General features: G+C 41.8%; 1 long non-coding RNA gene across 1 annotated transcript in view; it reads right to left on the bottom strand.

The window, feature by feature from the left end:
• Positions 1–628: 628 nt before the first annotated feature.
• Positions 629–24,373, bottom strand: part of LOC119619654 (uncharacterized) — a 49,205-nt gene continuing 25,460 nt past the window's right edge. Inside the window, exon 2 of the long non-coding RNA XR_005236155.2 lies at positions 629–900. This is a non-coding gene — a long non-coding RNA (uncharacterized lncRNA). The remainder of the gene's footprint in view (positions 901–24,373) is intronic.

Genomic DNA, 24,373 nt, shown 5'->3' with positions numbered 1-24,373 from the left:
AGCATAGCTAACTGAGGGGGCGGGGGGCAGGGTTGTCTCCTAAAATAAGAATAAAATGGTGCTAAAGTTTTTCACAAACTTTATATTAGTTTATAATTTATCTTATTTGCCTAACCATATAAAGGTAAATTCAGTTAAATTTGTTTAGCAAATACTCAACACACAGACACACACATAGCACCATACCGAGTACATCGAGGGATATGTTGGGGGGCAGAAAACGATTCCCCAAAATATGGCCATTGGCTTGCTGAGTGCTTTTGAAAATTGAAAGGCCTCAGTGAAATGGGATAGTTCCCTTGACCCCTTTGCAGGACTCACGAAGGGGGTGGCTCATTTACTCAGCCCACAGCTCTCAACCCCTTGTGGGAGGGGGAGCATGCGGGTGGGCAGGTGCAGGGGCCAAGATAAGTGCTTCTGGGAGCTAACAGGAGCGGAACCCCATGTGGCCCCTGGCAGCATCTTGGGGGTACCTGCAACCCCTAGAGCCTCAGAGGGTGCATGTCACAGTGTGCTCTTTTAACTTTGCTGTCTACAAATGGCTTAAGTGTTTAACAGCTGAGTGTGACAGCCCTCTGTATACTGAGCTCTTGTTCGGCATGCAGAAGAATCAGGTCACATGAACAAATTGAAGTGGTAAATGTGGGGGATTTTATTGCCTATGAAAGTGACTTCCAGCAGGATGGGCAGCTGGAAAGGGGATGGAGTGAGAAGGATGGAGTGGGAAGGTAGTCTTCCCTTGGAGTTCAGCCAGCTTAGTTCCATCCCCAGCTGAACTCTTCTCCAAAGTCCTGCTGTCAAGTTGTCCCTCTGAAGTCAAGCTGCTTCTCTCCAATGTCCAGCTGCTTCTTCTCTTCTCTCCTTCTCTGGTGTTCCGCTCTGTTGCTCTGCCAGTAGAGCCTGGGGTTTTTATGCGTACAAGATCGGGGCGGGCGGGCCAAAAAGCAACATTAAAGTGGGAAAATAAGAATGCATGTTCTCACTTTGGGCAGAAGTTCCAGGCTTGAGGTTGGGGCCCTCGCTGGGGCTGCCCTCTTCTATCCAGTATTTCCTTGCCTCCTATCCATTTCATCAGAATAGGTCTCAGAACCAAAATCGCTCTCTGACTTTTCCCTGACCCCTGGTCTCTCTAATCCTCTTTTCCAAGCCACCAGGAGGGAATCTCTCGGGAATTTCCTTATCTGATGAAGAAAGCATCTTTCCAAAAGAAATGAAATTGTTTTAAGACTCCCTCCCTAGAAAATCTCACGAAATAACCAGGAAAGATCAACCACCAGAGAGTAGAAGAGACCAGGGGTCTTCATCATGTCCAGACAGAATTTTCATCTATTTTTCTGAGGGCAACTTCAAGAGATTACCTGAGGGGCTTTATCTACATAATAATAAAAAACCTTTGTTCTGCCCCTCAACTTTGGAGTTACTCCCAGTCAGCTCCCAAAGAGAACCATAGTCTGAGCATTGGGCCTATTCATTCCTCCATCCCTCCCCCCACCCCATGAAACAATGTACAGAAGCTTCTGTACCGCTGAGTTGTTGGATGATCACCGTGTGATTCTCCCCCTGTGCCCAGCACGTTACTAGATTCTGTGTGCTTTTATCCTATTAATCTACCTTTTGTCAGTTGCTTTTCAGAAAACTTCATGGTATTTTTTCTTTTTTTTTTCTTTCTCTCTCTCTCTTTCCTTCTTTCTTTCTTTTCTTTCCTTTTTTGACAGGGTCTCACTCTGCCTCCCAGGCTGGATAGCAGTGGCTAGATCTCAGCTCACTGCAACCTCCATCAGTTTCCCCACCTCAGCCTCCCTAGCAGCCAGGACTATAGGCATGTGCCTCCATACTTGGCTAATTTTTTTAAATTTTTGTAGAGACGAAGTCTCACTATATTGCCCAGGCTGGCCTCAAACTCCTGGCCTCAAGCAATCCTCCTGCCTTGGCCTCCCAAAGTGCCCAGCTTCAGAGAAACTTCAAAGGGCTAAGGGCAAGTTTTCCCTTGGCCCCTACAGATACAAATGCAAATGTGACTGAGGCTGTGGCCTCCTAGAGCTGATAGTCTGATAGAAAAAATAAGACACAGAAAACTAGAAAACTCAGAAATCCATGGCAAGTGATGTTAGAGAGGGACTAGAGGCAGAGGGGATAAGGCTGTCTGGAATGTCCCACAGGAGAAACAGAGGAAGTCTCTGAGGTCAAAGTATCATTTTATCTGGGCTCCTAGCGTACATTTTAAACCATAAAAACCCTGAGCATTTTGCAGGTGCAAGGCTCAATATCAGCAATATTGTTGTTCAGCCTGAAGGCCTAATATTGCTTTCGATAATCGGTGATTCAGTCAGTCTGGGAAATCCCTAGTGATAACACCGCAGAAGTCTGAGAACAGGTTTTCTGAATTGAGAAGGCACGTAGCACTCGAACCCATGCAGAGGCCGGTGCAGTGGCTCACACCTGTAATCCCAGCACTTTGGAAGGCCGAGGTGGGTGGATCACTTGAGGTCAGCAATTCAAGACCAGCCTGACCAACATGGTGAAACCCCATCTCTACTAAAAATACAAATCAGCCAGGTGTGGTGACACACGCCTGTAATCCCTGGTACTTGGGAGGCTGAGGCATGCAAATCGCTTGAACCCAGGAGGCGGAGGTTGCAGTGAGCCGAGATCGCACCACTGCACTCCAGCCTGGGTGACAGAGCGAGACTCCATAAAAAAAAAAATAAAATAAATTTTAAAAACCCACGCAGAGCAATATATATTTCTATTCTCTCCTATTTGACTATTCAGATGAGTCAGGAAAAGGAGTGTTAAGACTGCTGACCACTCTGTACTCCAAATTTGCTCTCTAAGGATTATAGTCTGGAAAGTTAATGATCAGTTTATTCAACATGATTCAGACTTGGGGAATGCAGATCACACCGCCTCAACTCACAAAACAGGTGACCTCATCATGTTCTCTCCAAGTCCCTGATGTACAAAAGCATAGAAACCATGCATCTTAGGCTTCCCAAAGCAGTCCCAGTTTTATATAATCTTCCTCTTTTGGATGAAAACAAAAACATATAACCAAATGTAACTTATGTTTTGCAGACTTGATATATACATAAATTCAAAATTAAAGAAAAATATATTTTGTCAAATTGTCAATCCTGATTTTGAGTACCATATATAGAAGAAATGACGTTGATTTCTCACTCTAGGGAAGAGTGAATCAGGGCCTGAGAAAGAGGGAAACAATTAAATGTGAAAGATTACTGTCTATAAAAGAGTATATTGATATTCATACGAGCACTTACTGATGATCTAGTAGATTCAAGAAAATCCTAAGTAATGAGAGGAGATATTATGCCTTTGAATAAAATAGGCTCTCTGGCACCTGAGAGCTCATAAACTAGTAGGGAAGACAGTTTACACAAAATCTTTAATATAAAAGAGGGCTTGAGAAGTGCTACAATTAAAGTGCCAAGTATTGTATTGTGAGTAATTAGGGAGGGGAGTGTTTGTTTCAGTTCATTCTCCATACTGCCACCAAAATGAACTTTCTTTCTTTCTTTTCTTTATTGAGACAGAGTCTTGCTCTGTCACCCAGACTGTAGTGCGGTAGCAAGATCTCAGCTCACTGCAGCCTAGACCTCCCAGGCTCAAGTGATTCTCATGCCTCAGCCTTCTGAGTAGCTAGGATTACAGACATGTAGCACCACGCCTGACTGATTTTTGTATTTTTAGTAGAGACAAGGTTTCACCATATTGCCCAGGTTGGTCTCGAACTCCTGGCCTCAAGTGATCTGCCTTCCTCAGCCTCTGAAAGCACTGGAATTATAGGCATGGGCCACCATGCCCAGCCAAAATAAACTTTCTTAAATGGTAACTTTGGGCCAGGCACAGTGGCTCACACCCATAATCCCAGAACTTTAGAAGGCCGAGGTGCGTGGATCACTTGAGGCGGGGAGTTCGACACCAGCCTGGTCAACAGGTGAAACTCCATCTCTAGCGAAAATACAAAAATTGGCCAAGTATAGTAGCATGCACCTGTATTCCCAGTTACTCTGGAGGCTGAAGAACAAGAATTGCTTGAACCCAGGAGGTGGAGGTTACAGTGAGCTGAGATTACGCCACTGCACTCCAGTCTGGGTGATACAGAAAGACTCTGCCTCAGAAAAAAAAGAAAAAAGAAAAAAAAAAGTAATTTCATCATGTCATTTCCTGGCTTAAAAATTCTCAGTGACTCACCAACACCGTCATGAAAAAAGACCAAACTTGGCTTTCAGAGCACCTGTCTCATTCCCGAGCTCAGCCATAAACCATTCCACCCCAACATTCTTAACAATTTGTAAACATGCTTGTTCCTTTAAAACTCTAGACATTTGCACTTTCATTTTGCTTATAATCTCCCATTTCCTCCTCCTGAACTCTCAGCACCTCTACTCTACCCAGCTTGGCCTACATCCAAATCATCTCTTGAGTTTCAGTGAAGACCTCAATCAGGAAGCTTTCCTTTATCTCAAATGGAGTGTGTACTTCTGCCATTAACCCACACGTGTCCCTCCACTATACTTTTAATTCTACATTGCTCTGTCTGCTGTTTTTCACAGTGCAGGCAAATAATATAACATTATATTAAAAAGTCAATTTTGCCAGGAACAGTGGCTCACACCTGTAATCTCAACACTCTTGGAGACCGAGGCAGGCAGATCGCATGGCCAAACCCCATCCTGTCTCTACAAAAAAATACAAAAATTAGCTGGGTGTGGTGGTGCACCCCTGTGGTCTCAGCTATTCTAGAGGCTGAGGCAAGAGGGTGGTTTGAGCCTGGGAGGTCAAGGCTGCAGTGAGCTGAGATTGTGCCACTGCACTCCAGCCTCGGTGACAAAGGGAGACCCTGTCTCAAAAATTAATAAATAAATGAATAAATAAGTAAATTTTAACAGAAAAAAAACAAAAAAAGTTAATATTACATTGTGTTCATTTATCATACTCTTACACTAAACTTTTTACATACACAAAGACAGTAATCCTGTCTTTAATTCATTTCTGTATTCAATAAGTATCTTACATTGCCTGAAATATAACTAGTTATTTAATAATCATTTGTCAAGTGAGTAATTAAGGAAATTCTTCACTATGAAACCCTCACTTACCAGGCTTCAGCCTGCCTCAGCCTAAAACTCCTAAGAGATAAGGTCCACAACTCGCAATCTAAGTACTTTAATGCACCAGCCTCAGCATCCAGACCTCACCATCTGACTGTACCTTGAGACTTAGGGCCATCCCACATGGGGCCGTTATAATTGTTCAATCACACTAGCTCTCACAGAGTTGGCATAAATAACCAGGAACAAAAACATATTTTTCCCAATACCCTCCTTCCCATATTGCTTTATTATTCCTTCCCTCCCATACCTGTACCCTCTTAGCATCCCAAATTCATAGACTACTACCTCAATTCCTAGTCATGATTAAGACTCAGCTTTGGCTCAAGAACATTTCCTACAGCCTCGTTAATGTGGTTGGCCTTTTCCCCACCCTATATGCCCAAAGGTGAGTAAGTGAGGTTAAGATTTTCCTCACTTCTTTTTTTTTTTTTTTTTTTTGAGACGGAGTCTCGCTCTGTCGCCCAGGCTGGAGTGCAGTGGCCAGATCTCAGCTCACTGCAAGCTACGCCTCCCGGGTTCACGCCATTCTCCGGCCTCAGCCTCCCGAGTAGCTGGGACTACAGGCGCCCGCCACCTCGCCCGGCTAGTTTTTTGTATTTCTTTTTTTTTTTTTTTTTCTATTTATTTATTTATTTATTTATTTATTATTATTTTTTAATTTATTTATTATTATTAAACTTCAAGTTGTAGGGTACATGTGCACAACGTGCAGGTTTGCTACATATGTATACTTGTGCCATGTTGGTGTGCTGCACCCATCAACTCGTCATTTACATCAGGTATAACTCCCAATGCAATCCCTCCCCCCTCCCCCCTCCCCATGATAGGCCCCGGTGTGTGATGTTCCCCTTCCCGAGTCCAAGTGATCTCATTGTTCAGTTCCCACCTACGAGTGAGAACATGCGGTGTTTGGTTTTCTGTTCTTGTGATAGTTTGCTAAGAATGATGGTTTCCAGCTGCATCCATGTCCCTACAAAGGACACAAACTCATCCGTTTTTTGTATTTCTTAATAGAGACGGGGTTTCACCGTGTTAGCCAGGATAGTCTCGATCTCCTGACCTCGTGATCCGCCCGTCTCGGCCTCCCAAAGTGCTGGGATTACAGGCTTGAGCCACCGCGCCCGGCGATTTTCCTCACTTCTAATAGCACTTCCAGGTCTTCACTCTCCTTGAAATGTCACTGCCCTTTTGAGAGTTATTCTTTCTCTGACATCTGTTTATTTTACATGCTCACATTCTTGGAATACTTGGTAGTTTTCAACGTCCAGTGGATAACCCTTCTAACACTCTAGTTTCCTAGTTTCTTGATGCCTGCAACTTCAATAATTACTGTTTCTCCTTCATTCAGCTACTCATTCTTGTGATCATTTCTGAACCTTGTCATCATCTGGAATTACTTTATTAACCCATTAATTATATTGCAAACTCTAATAACTCATCCTCCTACTAGGACTCTCATCTTTCAAGCACCCACTAGACAGTCCTTTCGACTCTCACAAGACAGTTCTTCTAGTTCTTATTCTTTCATTTCTCCCAATCTTCTCCCAACCTCTTTTCCTTCTGAACCCAGGATACTCTTATGTGGTGGATCACATGCACAATTTTTCATGAACACCCTTGATTCCAAGGCATACCTATCTTTAAATTCTGGGTCAATTCCACAACTGCCTTCTCTACTCTTACATTGGGACAATAAGCACAATTGAATAAAATGGTACTCATTATGCAAATGTACCACTAAAAATTAACAACCCTCAACCTCAATGAGGTCTTTTAGCAATTCCTCCTATTCCACTTAAAAGATTAATCTAAACCTTGGCCAATTTTATCAACTCCCCACCCTTTTTCACTTCTATCAAGTGACCTTCATCAAATTTCAACCAAGCCACATACCTATAATTTTACCTAGATTCTCCCTATTTCTCACCAACTTCTCTCCCATTTTAGAGAATAAGACATTCCTCTTTCTTAACTGCATTCCCTGTTGCCCCACAAAGAATGCCGCCCCTTCACTTAGCTATCTCTCTCCTACATTACCTTAGCCCAGGGGGATGTCAGACTTTTTCTGTGAAGTACCACATAGTTAATATTTTAGGCTTTGTAGGTGTGTCAGGTTGTTTTTGCAATAAAGAAATTTTTGCCACTATAAAGACATTGTTTTGTCACTATAAAGAAATTCCTGAGGCTGGGTAACTTAAAAATAAAAGAGCTTTAATTGGCTCACAGTTCTGCAGGCTGTACAACAAGCATTGTGCTTCCGGTAAAGCTTCAGGGAGCTCTTACTTATGATGGCAGGCAAAGCTGGAGCAGGCATGTCTCATGGCGAGAGTGGGAGCAGGAGAGTGAGGGGGAGGTGAGGTGTCACACTTTTTTATTTTATTTATTTATTTGGAGACGCAGTCTCACTCTGTCACCCATGCTGGAATACAGTGGTGCCATCGGGGCTCACTGCAGCCTCGACCTCCTGTGCTCAAGCCATCCTTCTACCTCTCTGAGTAGCTGGAACTACAGGCTAGAGCCACCACATCCAGCAAATGTTTTTGATCTCTTTTTTGTAGAGATGGGGTCTCACCACATTGCCCCAGGTTAGTCTCAAACTTTTGGGCTCAAGCAATCCTTCCACCTCAGCCTCCCACAGTACTAGGATTACAGGCATGAGCCATTGTGCCCAGCTTGTCACACTCTTTTAAACAACCACATTTCTCTTTTTTTTTTTTTTGAGATGAGATGGAGTCCTGCTCTGTCATCCAGGCTGGAATGCATTGGCACAATCTCGGTTCACTGTAACATCTACTCCCCAGGTTTAAGCAACTCTCCTGCCTCAGCCTCCCAAATAGCTAGGACTACAGGCATGCACCACCATGCTCGGCTAATTTTTGTATTTTTTGTAGAGACAAGGTTATGCCATGTGACCAGGCTGGTCTCGAACTACTGACCTCAGGTGATCCGCCCACCTCGGCCTCCCAAAGTGCTGGGATTACAGGCATGAGCCACCGCGCCCAGTCTAAACAACCACATTTCAAGTGAACTAACTGAATAAGAGCTAACTTATCACCAAAAGAATGGTGCTAAACCATTCATGAAGGATCCTCCATTATCCAGTCACCTCCCACCAGGCCCCACTTCCAACACAGGGATTATATTTCAACATGAGGTTTGGAAGGGACAAATATCCACACTGTATTAGTAGGCCTTACTATCTGTCACAACTATTCAACTCTGCTGTTATAATGTGAAAACAATCGACAATATATAATAAATATGTGGCTGCGTTCCAATAAAATGTTATGGACAATGAAATTTGAATTTCATATTTCACATGAACAAAATATTGTTTTTAAAGATGTAAAATCCATTCTTACTTCAGGAGTGATACAAAAACAGGCAGTCAGCCATATTTTGCCTCCCTTAACCTGGCCTATCACAGATTCTCAGAGCGAGGTCTCAACAGCATCAGCATCAAGTGGGAATGTGTTAGAAAGGCAAATTTTCCTGCCCCACCCCGGATCTAGTGAATCAGAAACTCTGGGCCTGCAACCAAGCAGACTAAGGCCTAACAAGCTCTCCAGGTGATTCTGATACATACTCAAGGTTGAGAACTACTGTCCTCTAAACAAGTTCAAGTCTCTCCTTCAAAAACAGGCCTCAACTTTGCACCTCAAACTTTTTCTCATTTCATCCAAAATTCCAAAATGGTTAGTCAATTCTTGCTGGCTCCATTTTCTCGGCATAATTTACCACGTGTTTATAAAATGAGAGTAAGAATACTACCGAGTGGTTGTCAGAACTACGTAAGATGATTGCAGGTGGGAATTCCACATAGGAAATTCTTCATGTAGTAAAGAAAGGTGGAAAGGATTTTAACTGCACAGCCCAGGGAGGAGAAATATAGAAGGCACACTGCCTGCCCCCCCATAATCCCCTTGCCCACTCCTCATCATGGAAGAAGAGTGAGCTGATGGGTGAGTCTGGGAAAAGGAATGAAACCTGTTTCGCTTACAGGGGCAGCTGGAACCTATTCAGCCTCTCTGTGCAAAGTAGAAAGAGGCGCCTCCTCCGGGGAACACAGTCCTGTAGAGCAAAGCTTGGTGATTGAAAGGTAACCCATGGAAATAAGAATAACATACAATTTATCCAAGTGGACAGAGCCCTCAGGGACACTGTTGGGTCCTGTTTGCTCGTCTTTTGCTGGTTTCCCTCGTTTGGTTTCTAAATTATTGTGGTCTGTTAATTTCCTAAAGTCTCTGTAAATCACCCCTCAGCCTTAATGAAACCAAGAAGTCTCTTTGATAGAAACTTTTAAACAGGTGCAGTGGCCTATCGCCAGCGGGGTCCTGTACTTGCCCAAGATTGCCAGGACAATTTTCCCCAATGTTCAGTTTTTCCATCTACTGACCAATATAGCAATGGTAAAAGTATTGTGTGGGCCGGGCACAGTGGCTCACACCTGTAATCCCAGCACTTTGGGAGGCCGAGGCGGGCGGATCACGAGGTCAGGAGTTCAAGACCAGCCTGAACAACATGGTGAAACCCCATCTCTACTGAAAATACAAAAATTAGCTGGGCGTGGTGGCGCATGCCTGTAATCCCAGCTACTTGGGAGACTGAGGCAGGAGAATCACTTGAACCTAGGAGGCGGAGGTTGCAGTGAGCCAAGACCACACCACTGCACTCCAGCCTGGTGACAGAGCGATACTCTATCTCCAAAAAAAAAAAGTATTGTGTGGAGTGTGTTGTTTGAAAATATAGGTGCTTGAATTTCCATTTTTCCTGTTCACTAAGATCGTAATTGCAGTATTTAATGCAGACAGCGGTCATGCCATCATCTTTGCTTTTGGAAAAAAAATGACAAAAACAAAGCAGCGTGAAGAATGTGCCAAGTTAGAGCTACATTTGAAGTGCTCATGGAATGTTAGAGGAAATAGGAGATCAGAGAAGTTCTCACAAAACTGTAAGACATATATTGCTTTTTTTTTTTTCAGAGCTGGGGGTCTCACTGTGTTGCCCAGGTTGGCCTTGAATTGCTGAGCTCAAGAGATTTTTCTGCCTTAGCCTACTGAGTATCTGGGACAACAGGTGTGCACCACTGTACTTAGCTAATAAGCAGCATTTTTATGGGTGGATAAAAAGACAAAGGAATTCCAAGTGAGGACACAGCATGAGAAAAGTAGGGGGAATAATCTGGGATAGTTGGAGCACAGAAATATTGAGAGTTGGCATGGTTGAACTTGACAGCCAAATCCTGAATCTTTATGTGTCACAGAGTTATTCCTTGGTATCCACGGGGGATTGGTTTCTGGACCTCATTTTATATGAGGGACTTGAACATCCATACCAAAATCCATTGATGTTTGTATTAGTCCATTTTCGTACTACTGATAAAGACAAACCCAAGACTGGGTAGAAAAAGAGGTTTAATTGAACTTACAGTTCCACATGGCTAGGGAGGCCTCAGAACCATGGTGGGAGGCGAAAGGCACTTCTTACATGGTGCAGCAAGAGAAAAATAAGGAAGATACAAAAACCGTGATAAAACCATCAGATCTCGTGAGACTTATTCACTACCATGAGAACAGTATGGAATGAGGAAGACGCAAAAACCATGATAAAACCATTAGATCTCATGAGACTTATTCACTACCATAAGAACGGTATGGGGGAAACTGTCCCCATGATTCAAATTATCTCCCACCAGGTGCCTCCCACAACACATGGGAATTATGGGAATACAATTCAAGATGAGATTTTAGTGGGGACGCAGAGCCAAACCATATCAGTGTTCAAGTCCGTTGTATAAAATGGTATAGTAGGCCAGGCACGGTAGCTCACGCCTGTAATCCCAGAACTTTGGGAGGCTGAGGCAAGTGGATCACCTGAGGTCAGGAGTTCAAGACCAGCGTGACCAATATGATGAAACCCCCATCTCTACTAAAAATACAAAAATTAGCCGGGTGTGGTGGCATGCACCTGTAATCCCAGCTACTCAGGAGGCTGAGACAGAATTGCTTGAACCCAGGAGGTGGAGGTTGCAATGAGCCGAGATCGCGCCTTTGCACTCCAGCCTGGGCAACAAGAGCAAAACTCCGTCTCAAAATAAAATAAAGTGGTATAGTATTTGCATATCCTTCTGTATACTTTAAATCATCTTATGGTTACTTATAGTACCCAGTGCAATGTGAATAGTATGTAAATAGTTGTAACACTACATTGTCTAGGAAATAGTGGCAAGAAAAAATTCTGTACAAGCTCAGTACAGACACAACCACTTTTTTTCTCTTTTTTCTTTTTTCTTTTTTTTTTTTAAATATTTTTGTCTCATGGTTGGTTAAATCCACAGATCTGGAATTCATAGAAACAGAGGACCAACTGAACTAAGCCCTGTTAGGACTGAGACAATTTAAGTGATTTCTTTATCTTTAATGGATTTAGTAGAGTACTTGGAACATAAGCAGCAGATTATTAAATATTTGTAACATGAAAAAAATGAATGTGTGAAATTTCGTTTACTTATACTTAGTTGAGTCATGTGGTCTAACAAACTGTAAGGAGTCCCAGCAGATGGAGGAGGCAGGAAGTCAAGCTAGAAAATTTACATGTGAGTTATTGTTTATTGCTTGATGAGCTCATCAGATGAGTCAGAAATCGTTTTCCCAATATTCCTGTAATAGATTCAGATGACAAATACAAAACTTAATTTGCCTCCAACAACTTCTTTAAAGGAAAAAATTATGGCCAGGCACAGTGGCTCACACCTGTAGTTCCAGCACTTTGGGAGGCCAAGGCAGGCAGATCGCCTGAGGTCAGGGGTTTGAGACCAGCCTGGCCAACATGGTGAAACCCTGTCTCTACTAAAAATACAAAAAATAGCCAGGTGTGGTGGCGCTTGCCTGTAATCCCAGCTACTCAAGAGGCTTAGGCAAGAGAATTGCTTGAACCCGGCAGGCGGAGGTTGCCATGGGAGCTGAGATCGCGCCACCGCACTCCAGCCTGGGCAACAGAGACTCCGTCTCCAAAAAAAAAAAAAAAATTGTAAAAATAAATCATGTTTATTTCAGAAAACTTGGGACATATCCTACAAATTATAATAAAGACTGTTTAAATCCCTGTAATCTCATCAAGTAATGATGTAACAGTATAACAATATTTTATCATGTCATAAATATTCTTTGAAAGTATGATTTAAATGTGATTTTCCGCAAATGCATACATCAGTTTGTTTTCTATTTATTTAACCATTCCTCTATTAGTAGACATGTAGACAATTTCCAAATATTCATTACACCTTCGTAAATGTATCTTTATTATTATTATTACTATTTTTTTTCTGAGACAGTCTTGCTCTGTCACCCAGCCTGGAGTGCTGCAAACTCTGCCTCCCGGGTTCAAGTGATTCTCCTGCCTCAGCCCCCTGAGTAGCTGGACTACAGGCGCCTGCCACCACACCCGGCTAATTTTCTGTGTTTTTACTAGAGACGGGGTTTCACAGTGTTAGCCAGGATGGTCTTGATCTCCTGACCTCATGATCCACCCACCTCGTCCTCCCAAAGTGCTGGGATTACAGGCATGAGCCACTGCGCTCAGACATAAATGTATCTTTAAATATAACTCTAATAATTTTCACAGTGAAAAGCCCTAAAAATACCCTTAAAACCCTATTAAAGACAAAAGGCTGGGCACGGTGGCTCATGCCTGTAATCCCAGCACTTTGGAAGGCTGAGGCGGGCGAATTACTTGAGGCCAAGAGTTTGAGACCAGCCTGTCCAACATGATGAAACCCCGTCTCTACTAAAAATACAAAAAGTAGCTGGGTGTGGTGGTGCATGCCTATAATCCCAGCTACATGGGAGAGGCAGGAGAATCACCTGAACCCAGGAGGCAGAGGTTGAGTGAGCCGAGATCTCACCACTGCACTCCAGCCTGAGTGACAGAGTGAGACCCTGTCTCAAAAATAAAAATTTAAATTTAAAAAAAAAAAAAAACTCTTGAAGACAAAAGAAGTTGAAAAAATGTAGCTATACTAAATGTATAACATAGTTTAACAGGCTGGACGCAGTGGCTCACACCTATAATTCCAGCACTTTGGGAGGCTGAGATGGGAGGATTGCTTGAGGCCAGGAGTTTGAGACCAGCCTCGTCAACATAGCAAGACCCCATCTCTGTTTAAAAATAATAATTTAAAAAGAAAAGGAAAAATAAAATAGCTTTACAATAGAAATCTGTAGGCTCTTCTAAAAATAACAATGTATAACACATTTTCAGTCAAAATTCCACCTGAACTTCTTTTTTTTTGAGACAGTGTCTCGCTCTGTCACCAGGCTAGAGTGCAGTGGCATGATCTCGGCTCACTGTAACCTCTGCCTCCTTGGTTCAAGCAATTCCCCTGCCTCAGCCTCCCGAGTAGCTGGGATCACAGGTGTGCACCACCACACCCAGCTAATTTTTTTTTTTTTTTTTTTTTTTTTTTTGAGACAGAGTGTCGCTCTGTCGCCTGGGCTGGAGTGCAGTGGCCGGATCTCAGCTCACTGCAAGCTCCGCCTCCCGGGTTTATGCCTTTCTCCTGCCTCAGCCTCCAGAGTAGCTGGGACTACAGGCGCCCGCCACCTTCCCTGGCTAGTTTTTTTGTACTTTTTAGTAGAGACGGGGTTTCACCGTGTTAGCCAGGATGGTCTCAATCTCCTGACCTTGTGATTGGCCTCCCAAAGTGCTGGGATTACAGGTGCGAACCACCATACCTGGCCTGAACTTCTTATAAGTGATTAGTATTCTTTATTTGGTGTTACACATAAACTACACTAAAATGCCTTTCAATAATTGAAAAGTAGAATTTTAGGTAGGGCACAGTGGCTCACTCCTGTAATTTCAGCCCTTTGGGAGGCCAAGGTAGTAGGATTGCTTGAGCCTAGGAGTTTCAAACAAGCCTGGGCCACAGAGTGAGACTCAGTCTCTACATAAAATTCTTCAAAAACCAACCTGGCATGGTGGTGCCTGCCTCTAGTCCCAGCAGCTTAGGGGGCTGAGGTGGGAGGATGGCTTGAGCCTGGGAGGTTGATCCTGCAGTGAGCTGTTTATCATACCACTGCACTCCTGTCTGGGAGACAAAGTGAGACCCTGTCTCAAAAAAACAAAAAAGAAAAAGAAAGAAAGAAAATAAAAATAGCATTTTGGATACCAGGAATTCTAATTAGATTGACATAATTAAGACCAAAAATATAAAGCAGACATTGCTACCTTATCTTCAGCCCTTGCCCTTAACAGGCTAATGAACACAAATTAAAACACAGGTAATTCTTGCTTGGTTCTGAGACAGTAAAGGGATTTTCCCAGTATTTAAATATATTCATATATTCATTTATATAACTATATAAATCAAAACATAAAACCAATTTCTAATTGACTTTGTGATGGCATTCTCCATCTTTGTGAAAAGTTTAACATTACTAATCAAGTCCAAACTTATCTTTAGAAGAGGAAACAGTGAGAGCATTTACTGAATTGGAATTACTATCAAAATTCAAGAAACAATTGTATTCATTTAACCATAAGCCAGACTTAGTTAAATCAGGACTATCCAACAAAAATATTCTGTCAGTCATTAATGATCTGAATTCTGGTGTATGAGATGAATTAAATTATGACACACATTTAAAAAGTCATGAGGCTGGTCACAGTGGCTCATACCTATAATCTCAGCACTCTGGGAGGCCAAAGTGAGAGGATTGCTTGAGGCCAGGAGTTCAAGATCAGCCTGCACAACTTAGCAAGCCGTTGTCTCTACAAAAAATTAAAAATTAAAGATTAGCCAGGTGTGTTGGCATACGCCTGTAGTCCCAACTACTCAGGAGGCTTGAGGTGCGAAGATTGCTTGAGCCCAGGAATTTGAGGCTGCAGTGAGCCATGGTTGTGCCATTGCACTCCAGCCTAGGCAACAGAGCAAGACCCTATCTTTTAAAAGAAAAAAAAAGTTATGAGACATTTCTGCTTTGTAATAAGGCAGTGGCCAATTATTACTTATTAGGAGCTTTTTGAGATAAGCTATCAAGTCTGTCCTTTCTGTTTCCTTCTTAATGCCTGTGAACATCATTTTTGTTCCAGAGATAGATTTCTGGAGAATCTCCGAATAGTTCATCAGTGTCTCTTCTCCCCAGGCGATGCCTTTTTTCTTACTAATGTCTGTGAGAGAGAATCCAGTGAACTCATCTGTTTTCCAAAGAGACTATGATAAAGATTGGACCCGTGTGGCACTGAGCACACTTTTGAACAAAAGTCTTCTGCCTTTCTCAACATCACCCATATTTAATCTCTCATCAATGGCACTATGAACGTTCCCACTTGGAAACTGGGCAGCCCATTCTCTAGGACTCCAGCTGGATTTTGAGGGGAATGTGACAAATTGATTCTGAAATGAACGAAGAATAGCTAAGACACAAACAGCTAAACTAATTTTGAAAAAGAGGAGCAAAGATAGAAGACTTTTTTCTACCAAATATTAAGACAAATCACATTCACAGAAATAAAAATAATTTAATACTGGCACAAGAACAGATAGGCTGGGCCGTGGCTCATGTCTGTAATCCCAGCATTATGCGAGGCCGAGGTGGGTGGAACACTTGAGGTCAGGAGTTCGAGACCAGCCTGGCCAACATGGTGAAACCCCGTCTCTACTAAAAATACAAAAATTAGCCACATGTAGTGACTCCAGCCTGGACAACTCCAGCCTGCACTCCAGCCTGGGTGACAGGAGCAAAACTCCATCTCAAAAAAAAAAAAAACAAATAAAGAACAAATAGATCAGTAGAACAAAATAGGGAGTCCCAAAACAAACCCATGCGCATACTGAAACTTCATATATCATAGAAATGGCATCTTTAATCAATGAAGAAACAAGGGTAGATTTTGTTTTGTTTTGTTTTTAGTGAATGACATTGGGAGAGCTGGTACATGGAGAAAAACCCAGTTGTATTCCTGCCTCATACCATATACAAATATTAACTGTAATGGATTCCTTTCATATGAAATGGAAATCAATGAAGATAAGGGAAGTATAGAAGAATATCTTTGTGACTTTGAAATGGAGTTGTTAGTAAGAAAGGCCTGAAAATCTTACCATAAAGGGAGAAATTTGTGGATTTAAATACAAAAACAAAAACACCACAGTTTCTTTTCAAAGAAGACTATCATAAATAAAGTTAGGGGACAAATGATAGCCTAGAAGAGTATATTTGCCACCTATACAACTCAGGAACTGTTATGTAGAATATACACAGAAATTCTGTAGATCAAGAAGCAAAAGACATGAAGTCCACTAGAAAACTAGATGATGGAGTTTGGATGTGCATCCATGCCCATGAAACGTAATCCCCAGTGTTGGAGGTGGGACTTGGCAGGAAGTGATGGGATCATGGGGTCAGATTTCTCATGAATGATTTAGCACCATCCTGTTGGTGCCGTCGTCCCCACGATAGTGACTGAGTTCTCACAAGATCTGGTCATTTAAAAATGTGTGGCACCTCCCTCTCTGTCTTGCTCCTGATCCCATCATGTGAGATGCCTGCTCCCTTTTCACCTTCCACCATAACCTAAAGCTTCCTGAGGCCTCCCCAGGAATGGATGCCTTTGTTATGCTTCCTGTAGAGCCTGCAGAACCATTAGCCAATTAAACTTCTTTTCTTTATAAATTACCCAGTCTCAGGTATTTATTTACAGCAATGCAAGAACAGCCTAATACACTAGACGAAGGATTAAATAGGCAAATCACAGAAGAAGGAATCTGAATGTCTAGTGAATCTATAAAAAGATCCTCAAACTCTCTAGTGAGAAAAAAATTCAAGTTAAAATAACAATAAGATACCACTTCACAGAAATGTAAAGGGTTAGTAATATCAAGAATTCGTAAGAATTGGGAGGATGGGGTAACCTTGGACTGTAAACTGAGGAAGCCATACTGGAAAGTGACTTGCCAGTATTTATGCAACTTAATATGTTCCAGAAATCTCACTCCAAGGAAACTTGCACACAGGTATTAATGGGAACAGATATGAGAATGTGCGTCTCAGCATTGTTTGTAGCAGCAGGAGCTTGGAAAAACCTGGGACATGATAGGCAGGGACAGAACTCCATCATATGTGATATATGTATTCAGTTGAAAACTGGGTAGTAGTCAGAATTAATGGACCAGACATACACTCAGCTATCTGGCTAACTCTTGAAGACATAGTGTCAAGTGGGAAAATGTAGGAAACGAAACAAAATCTGTATCAAAGTACCAGTGAAAATTTAAAACACTCTAAGCAACACATAATTTCCAAGCATACTGGTGATGCCTGTGAGAGAGAGAGAAAAAATCAGAATGGGCATCAGGAATAAAGAGAAAAAAGAAGGCCTCATATAGACCTGTGATACTAGAGCATAATCAATATTATTCTTTCCGTTGCTTATGGGAAAAAAATTAAACAGAACAAATTTGGAACTATCTTTGATTCCTTTGTTTCTCTCCTACCCATCATTCAATCCCCTCATCTTCCAAATATATGCAGAATTAAATCATTTCTCATCTTTTCCATCAATGCCCCTCTGGGCATAGTCACCATCGCCTATAGCCTAATTACTGCAACAACCTCCTAACCACTCTCTTTGCTTTTGTATCCACCTGCCTTTGGTCTATTTTCTTTTCTTTTCTTTCTGGTTTTTTGTTGTTGTTGTTGTTTGTTTGTTTGTTTGTTTTTTGGTTTTTTTTTTTAGACAGAGTTTCACTCTTGTCACCTGGGCTGGAGTGCAATGGTGCGATCTCAGCTTACTGCAACCTCTGCCTCCTGGGTTCAAGACGTTCTCCTGCCTCAGTCTCTGGAGTAGCTGGGATTATAGGCTCGTGCCACCACAACTGGCTAATTTTGTATTTTTAGTAGAGGCAGGGTTTCACCATGTTGGCCAGGCGGGTCTTAAACTCCTAACTTCAGGTGATCCACTCGCCTCAGCCTCCCAAAGTGCTGGGATTACAGGTGTGAGCCACCATGCCCGGCCTCGCCCATTTTTAGTGAAGCAACAGGAGTATACTATTAAACATAAGTCTGATCGCATCAATTTCTGCTTAAGATCCTCTGGTCTCCTACTTCACTCAGGATAAAAGCAAAGGCCTAATGGTCCACAAGGCCACATAAGCTTGAGCCCAGTGCCTCTGGCCTTATCTCCTAATACCTTCCTTCTGGCCAATCCCTCATGCCACACTGGCCACCTGTTACCCCAGAATATACCAAACACACTCCGGACTCAGTTCCTTTGCAGATGTTTTCCCTCTGCCTGGAATGTTTTTTCCCTAGAGTTCTAAACAACTTGTTCCCTCACTTCTTTCAGATCTTTATTCAAAAGTCTCTATGAGACCTTCCCTGGCCACACTACTTAAAATTGCAACCTTCTAGCAGACAAAAGATCTGAACAATGTGAACAAAGCACATGAACAGATACTCTCACCAATGAAGAAATACAAATGGTAAATCAGCACATGAAAAGACACTCTACATCATATGTTATCAAGGAATTGCAAAGTGAAACAATAATGAAATGCAGTGACACACCTATTGGAATAGCTAAAATCCAAAAACCTGACAATTCCAAATGCTAGTAAGAATGTGGAACAACAGGAATTTTCAACCATGGATGGTAGGAATGCAAAATGGCACAGCTACTTCAGTAGGAAGTTTGGCAATTTCTCACAAAGCTAAACACAAACTTACCGCATGATCAGTAATTGCACTCCTAGGTATTTATCCGAATGAATTGAAAACTTACATTCACACTTAAACCTGTACATAAATGTATATAGTAGCCTTATTCGTAATTGCCCCCCCCCAAAAAAATGGAAGCAACCAAGATATCCTTCAACATGTGTATGGATAAAGAAACCAAGGTACATCCATACAATGGAATAGTATTCGGTGAAAAAAGAAAGGCGCTATCATGCCACAAAAAGACATGGAGGAAAATGCATATTTCTAAATGAAAGAAATCAGTCTGAAAGACCATACATGTAGGATCCCAACTATGTGACATTCTGGAAAAGGCGAAACTGTAGAAATAGTAAAAAGATTAGTGGCTGTCAGGGATTAAAGTATAAGAAGAGATTTATAGGTGACAAACAAGGGATTTTGAAAGCAGTGAAATTATTCTGTACAATACTGTACTGGTGGTAAATAATAATATGCATTTGACAAAACCCATAAAACTATACAAGAGTGAACCATAATGCAAACCATGGAGTTTAAGTTATTAATAATACTAACGTGTCAATATTGGTTCATCAGTGCAGCTAATGTATCATACTAATATAAGATGTTTAATAATATGGGAAACTGTGTTAAGGAGGGGTGTATGTGGAAACTGTACTTTCTGCTCAGTGGGTTTTTAAAATTTTTTTGTAAACTTAAAACTTTTCTAAAAAATAAAGTTTTTAAATTAAACAGAAAAAAACATTGCAACTCTCCCCACATCCCACCCCACCCAGCCACCTAAACACAAAGGTAAGTTCCACCAAGACAGGAAATTGTTTAACATTTTATTTTAATATAACTCAAACTTAACAGAAAATCTGCAAGACTAGGTCAAGAAATTCTAATATATTTGTTTTTTTCTTTTTCTTTCTTTCTTTCTTTTTTTTTTTTTTTTTGAGACGGAGTCTCGCTTTGTCACCCAGGCTGGAGTGCAGTGGCCGGATCTCAGCTCACTGCAAGCTCCGCCTCCCGAGTTTACGCCATTCTCCTGCCTCAGCCTCCCGAGTAGCTGGGACTACAGGTGCCCGCCACCTCGCCCGGCTAGTTTTTTGTATTTTTTAGTAGAGACGGGGTTTCACCATATTAGTCAGGATGGTCTCGACCTCCTGACCTCGTGATCTGCCCGTCTCGGCCTCCCAAAGTGCTGGGATTACAGGCTTGAGCCACCGAGCCCGGCCTTTTTTTTTTTTTTTTGAGACAAGGTCTGGCTCTGTCGCCCAGGCTGGTATGCAGTGGCACAATCTTGACTCAACCTCCGCCTCCTGAGCTCAAGCCATACTCCCACCTCAGCCTCCTAAGTAGCTGAGACTACAGGCACCCGCCACCACGCCAAGCTAATTTTTGTTAGAGATGGGGTTTCACCATGTTGCCCAAACTGGTCTAAACCTCCTGAGCTCAAGCTCTCCGCCTGCCTTTGCCTCTCAAAGTGCTGGTATTACAGGTATGTCCAAGAAATTTTAATATAGTTTTTATCTAAATTCATCAGTTGTTTATTTTCTACCCCTTTGGCCCACTTGCTTTAACATTTCCCTCCCCTCTCGTATATATATACTTTATACTTTATGTATTCTTTGTATTATTACATATGGCATGTGTAATTACAATATATGATAATTATCCAAATCTGCAACTGAAACAGCCACTTTTTCAATGTAAATATTTTGGGAAAGTTGTACCTTATTTGCGCAGAACTGTCCAGCAAAAGTGAAACACATTCAAATCCTTAGCCTGCTCAAATAGAGCCAGAGTGATCAATGTTTCATCCCTCAAAGGGTATGTCAGATCCAAGAACAGCATCACGGTTTTCCACGCAACAGTATACATAATGAAGGACTCTAACATCTGGGAATCTTTCTTTCTACACTTTACTGAACAAAAAAGTCAACCACTGCTTTCCTCAGTTAGATACAAGCACCATTCTAACAATTCCAGCATGCCATTTTTATATACAAACAGCCTACAGGGAGCAGCACATAATAACATTATCCTCCTCTCACCTCCCACTCTCTTCTAACGGATGAAACACTAAAGCAAGTGAACAAGTGGATAAGCCAATTTAAGAAATTGTGGGAGATGTTTAAAACCTGTTTGGGCATACAAAAGTGTCCAAACTGTCAGGCCCTAAAACCATGAAAAATCTTGGTTCTTATCTGAAAAGTCATGGTACTTAGAATCCATACTAGCCAGTTTGCATTTAGCCATATGATTAAGTGACATTGTTAGCTCTCTTTCCATGTAGGCATTTACAGTTTCTCAGTCTTTTTTTTTTTTTTTGAGAGGCAGAGTTTCACTCTTGTTGCCCAGGTTGAAGTGCAATGGTATGATCTCGGCTCACTGCAACCTCTGCTTCCTGAGTTCAAGTGATTCTCCTGCCTTAGCCTCCCAAGTAGCTGGGATTACAGGTGCCCTCCACCATGCTCAGGTAATTTTTTGTATTTTTAGTAGAGACGGGGGTTTCACTATGTTGGCCAGGCTGGTCTCGAACTCCTGACCTCAGGTGATCCACCTGCCTTAGCCTCCCAAAGTGCTGGTATTACAGGCTCTTTTCTCAGTCTTTAAAAAAAGATGAATACCTTACTTTGCAAAGTAATTGAGTGTCAGGAAGATTTGTTTTTAAATTATGTATTTTTAGATAAAATTGTAATTGAAATAAACTATTGGCCCTAGCAATCTGAAGGAATCTTGCAATAAACTTAATTAGTTACTAGTAAGTATTTAGTTAGGTCAACTTGATGCTTTGTACTCTGCTGTTTGAAAATATATTTATATTTATTCACTTTGTAATTATCTGCTTCCCCCGCAGAATGAAAGTGCGATAACCTCAGGGACTTTTTTTGAAAAAAGCTTTTTCTCTGCTTTATCCATTGTTTCTATTATATGACAAGAGTTAAATAAATATATGCTTAATGAATAAAAATGTGCCAGCAACTAGCCAAATGTTTCCTTTTTCTCCCTCTAGAAAGCCGCCTGAGTGTATCTTTGTCTGCCGCAAAATCCCAAACTGCTTTTCTCTGACTCACTGTAGCTTTGCTTTATGGAGATTAAACAGAAGTTCACTAACAAATTGCCTCAAAATATTCCCATGGCTACAGTTGGCTTGTGTCATGAAAGTTATTCCTTGGGTATCTTACAGTATTCCTTTGATAAAACTCTAAGCCACCATAAGAGATGAGTTTAGACTAGCTGACTGCCCTTGGACAACTTTAGAGATTGTTAAATTACTATGTTAAAACCAAGAATCAATAGTTACTTTGACATAGATTGGGTTATCCCCCAGTTCAAAATATGAGCATCAGCAGATGCACAGAAGTGCTGAGCTAAGCTTGTCATTCTTGAAAGCAGAGCCAAATGGGGATTTTCCTAAGATACAGTCAACCCAGAAAGGGAATTAGGCAATTTTAGCCCATCTATTTCATCCTCTCTCTGCTTGCATAGTGATTCACAGAAGCAGGAACAGCTCTGACAGATGGTGCTTAGTAGAACAATTGGTTTGTATGTATTTAACCTGCTCAAAGCACCAAACCTCCCTCTTGCTATCATCAGTGCCTCTCCTGCCCAAAACCTTACCCAGATTTCTTGGTGCTTCTTTTCTTGTGAGAGACTATCTCTGATGTTATTTTGATCTGATTTCATTCAGATAGAAATGGTAGGAAGTGCTTTCCAAACTTGCCTAATCCTGAGAATCATCTAAAATATTTATTTTGAAATGCAGCTTCCAAAAGAACTACCAAAATAACTATAGCTGAATCAGCATCCTGAACCTCCTGAAAAGCATTCAAAGCAACATGAAAAACAACAATAAAACACAAAAACAGATATAGAATTTCTACACCAATGTTTATAGCAGTATTATCCACAATAGCCACAAGATTAAAGCAACCCACAAGATGAATGCTTACATGGAAAGAAAGCTAACAATATCACTTCAGATATTCAGCAACAGATGAATAAAACAAAATATAGTATATGCATACGATGGAATATTATTCAACCTTAAAAAGGAATGGCATTCTGATACACTTTACAAGTTGGATAAACTAGAAAGACATTGTGCTAAGTAAAATAAAAACAGGCCAGACACAAAAGGAAAAATATTGTATGATTCTACTTATATGAGGTACCTAGGGTAGTCAAATTCATAGAGACAGAAGGTGGAATGGTGGTTGCCAGGGACTGGAGGAGGAGGGAACGGGTTGGTGTTTAATGGGTAGAGTTTCAGTACGGGATGATGAAAAAGTTCTGGAGTCAGATGGTGACAGTGATTGTACAACGATATGAATATATTGCCAGCACAATAGCTCATGCTTGTATTCCCAGCACTGTGAAAGGCCGAGGTGGGAGGATCGATGGAGCCCAGGTACTCAAGACCAGCCAGGGCAACATAGCGAGAACTTGTCTCTACAAAAAATAAAGGTCCAGCTCCTCAGGAGGCTGAGGTAGGAGAATTGCTAGAGCCTGGGAGGTTGAGGCTGCAGTGAGCTGTGATTGTGCCATTGCACTCCAGCCTGGGTGACAAAGCAAGATCCTAGATCAAAAAAACGCAAACGACAGAAATATACTTAATGCCACTGAACTGCACACTTTAAAATGGTTAAGGCCAGACATAGTGGCTCACATCTGTAACCCCAGCACTTTTGGCTGGCTGAGGTGAGAGAATCACTTGGGGCCAGGAGTTTGACACCAGCCTGGGCAACATAGCAAGACCCATCTTTATTTATTTATTTAGAGACAAGGTCTGGCTCTGTCGCTGAGGCTGGATTGCAGTGGTCTGATCTAAGCACAATGCGACCTCCGCCTCCCAGGTTTAAGCCATCCTCGTACCTCAGCCTCCTGAGTAGCTGGAACTACAGGTGCGCCCCACCACACCCAGCTAATTTTTGTATTTTTTGTGGAGACAGGGTTTCACCATGTTGCTCAGGCTGTTCTCAAACTCATGAACTCAAACAATCCACCTGTCTTGGCCTCCCAAAGTGCTGGGATTACAGGTATGAGCCACCACACCCGGCCTAAGACCCATCTAAAAAATAAATGGTTAAAAGAGTAGATTTTGGCTGGACATGGTGGCTAACACCTGTAATCCCAGATCTTTTTGAGAGGCTGAGGCAGGTGAATTGCTTGAGCTCCGAAGTTCAAAACCAGCCTTGGCAATGTAGTGAAATCCCTTCTCTACAAAAAAAAAAAAAAAAAAAAAAATTAACTGGGCACAGCGGTGCACACCTGTCGTTCCAGCTCCCAGCTATTGGGGAGGTTAAGGTGGGAGGATGGCTTGAGTCCAGGAGGTGGGGGGTTGCAATGAGTAAGATTGTCTCCACTATCTCCCAGGAAAAAAAAAAAAAAACAGGTAGATTTTATGTTACATATATTTTATCACAATTACAAAAACAAATGCACACTCCATTTTCTTTTCTTTTCTTTTCTTTTTTTTTTTTTTGAGACAGAGTCTCGCTCTGGCACCCAGGCTGGAGGGAAGCGGTG

Source organism: Chlorocebus sabaeus, chromosome 25 (genome assembly GCF_047675955.1).
Source record: "Chlorocebus sabaeus isolate Y175 chromosome 25, mChlSab1.0.hap1, whole genome shotgun sequence".
Lineage (NCBI taxonomy): Eukaryota > Metazoa > Chordata > Mammalia > Primates > Cercopithecidae > Chlorocebus > Chlorocebus sabaeus.
This window is presented reverse-complemented; position numbering and strand designations above follow the sequence as displayed.